We start from the raw sequence: 2,491 nt of genomic DNA, 5'->3' as shown, positions 1-2,491 counted from the left end.
AGGCCTGGGCTGGATTTGAACCTGCCACCTTAGGTGTATGTGGCTGGCACCTTAGCCACTTGAGCCACAGGCGCCGAGCCGCTATTTACATCTTATACAGTGGGGTATGTTAGTTATGATTAGCAAACTGCCGTTGATGTATAACCTGTAGTTGATAGTTTACATTAAGGTTCATACTTGACGTTGTACACGTGTTACAGTTTCCTATGCAATAGTCTCATCACCCTAATAATCCCCTCTGTTTACCTATTTATCCCTCCCTCCTTCCACCCAACTCTCTGGCAACCACTGATTTTTTTTTTATTGTCTCTATAGTTTTGCCTTTTCCATCACAGAGCTGGGATCATAGAATATGTAGCCTTTTCATTTTTTTTCCTTTATTAAATCATAATGTTACATTAATGCATTGATGGGGTACAATGTGCTGATTTGATATACAATGTGGAATGTTTACATCAAACTGATGACCATAACTATCTCCTTATGTATTAGTTTGGTAAGACATTTATACTCTATTCTTCATAGTTTTGAAATGTACCATTGCATAATGCTCATAGCCTTTCGGACTGGCTTCTTTCACTTAGCTCTGTGCATTTAAGTTCTCTCCATCTCTTTCTGGGTCTTGATAGCTCATTTCTTTTTGCTTCTGAATAATATTCCATTGTATGGATATGCTACAGCTTATTCACCAATTGAAGAATGTGCTGGTTACTTCCAATTTTTATCATAAGGCTGTGGCAAACTTGCCTTTGCAGGTTTATATGTGGATATAAGTTTTCAGTTGATTAAATATCTAGGAATACAATTGCTTCTGGTAAGACTAGTTTTAGTTTTGTAGGAAACTGCCAAATCATCTTGCAAAGTGGCTGTCCCATTTTGCATTCTCATCAGCAATGAATGAACATTCCTGTTGTTCTTCATCCTTCTCAGTATTTGTTATGGGCAGCTTTTGGTTAAAATTTTTAACCATTATGGGCGGCACTTGTGGCTCAAAGGAGTAGGACGCTAGCCCCATATGCTGGAGGTGCTGGGTTCAAACCCAGCCCTGGCCAAAAAACTGCAAAAAAAAAAAAAAATAATAATTTTTTTAACCATTTTAAAAGGAACGTAGTGGTGTCTTCTTGTTGTTTTAATATTTTAATTTATGATTCCCTACAGACATAGGATGATGAAATTCTTTGCATATACTTGTTTGTCATGTGAGTATCTTCTCTGGTGTGGTGTCTATTCAGCTCTTTCTCCCATTTTTCAAAAACCAAGGGTTTATTTTATTATTGTTGAGTTTGGAATGTTATTTGTATATTTTAGATAGGAACCCTTTATTAGAAATGTGGTTTGCAAATATTTTCTACTAGGCTATGTCTTGCCTCTTCATTCTCTCTTTTTAAAAACTTTTTTTTTTTTTAGGATACATTAAAATTTGGTTTAATATTTCTTTGAGGCAAAAAAAAAAAAATCACATTTGTAGTGAACGAACAACACACAGTTTTAGGCTATTGTTTTTTGTTTTTAACTACCATCCCATGAATTCATAGGGAAGAGGCTCTAGTAGCTCAGGGAGGCATCTTGCCCTTGAATGTGACAAAACACTGACTTTTGAATTCATGGCAAATAGGTTCCAGCACCTTGTATCACTGTTACGTGGGGTCTAATTGGTTATCCTGTGTGCTATGCTGTACACTCATTATGCCATGAGCTCATGGAGAGTAAATAGGTTCTTGCACCTAAAAGCATGGGTCCACTGGTACTCCTGTGTGCTATGTTACATGCTTTATGCCATGAATTCATAGGGAATGGGTTCCAGGAGCTCAGGCTCCTTTCCGTTGGTTCTCACAATGCGGGCTTCTCCGGGTGGAGCAGGCTGGCACTTCAGTTGAACCCAGGTACCTTCCTCTTTGGCTTCCTTCTTTTTCTGATCATTTTCCTTCACACGTTTCAGGAAGCTGTCTCGGCTCTTAGAGTGCTTAATATGCTCAATACGAACATTAATCCTCTTGGCAAGAATCTTGCCCTTAACTTGTTTGTTTACAACAATGCCAACAGCATGTTGGGTAACACTGTAGACTCTTCCAGTTTTGCCATGGTAACATTTGTGTGGCTTGCCTTTTTGAACAGTACCCATTCCCTTGATGTCTACAATATCACCTTTCTTGTAGATTCGCATATATGTGGCCAAAGGAACAACTCCGTGTTTTCTAAAAGGCCTAGAGAACATGTATCGGGTGCCTCTCCTTTTTCCCTTTGTGTTCATCATTTTGGTGAATTACTGAAAGATGGTGTCTCCGGCCGAAAGGCTAAAAAGTTTTACTAAAGTTTTTAATTTTAATAAAGTCCAAATTATCAATCCCTCCCTTTCTTTTTTCATTTTTGTAGAGGTGGAATCTTGCTAGGTTGCTCAGGCTGGTCTTCAGGCTGCTGAAATCCTGGCATCATGTGATCTTCCTGCCTCACCTTTAGAAGTGTTGGGATTACGGGCATGAACCATCATGCT

General features: G+C 38.6%; 1 pseudogene; it reads right to left on the bottom strand.

Annotated features, from left to right (window-relative positions):
* Window positions 1-1,771: 1,771 nt before the first annotated feature.
* LOC100966635 lies at window positions 1,772-2,289 on the bottom strand (annotated as a pseudogene).
* Window positions 2,290-2,491: the final 202 nt, after the last annotated feature.

Source organism: Otolemur garnettii, unplaced genomic scaffold (assembly GCF_000181295.1).
Source record: "Otolemur garnettii isolate 467f Iridium unplaced genomic scaffold, OtoGar3 scaffold00011, whole genome shotgun sequence".
NCBI lineage: Eukaryota > Metazoa > Chordata > Mammalia > Primates > Galagidae > Otolemur > Otolemur garnettii.
This window is presented reverse-complemented; position numbering and strand designations above follow the sequence as displayed.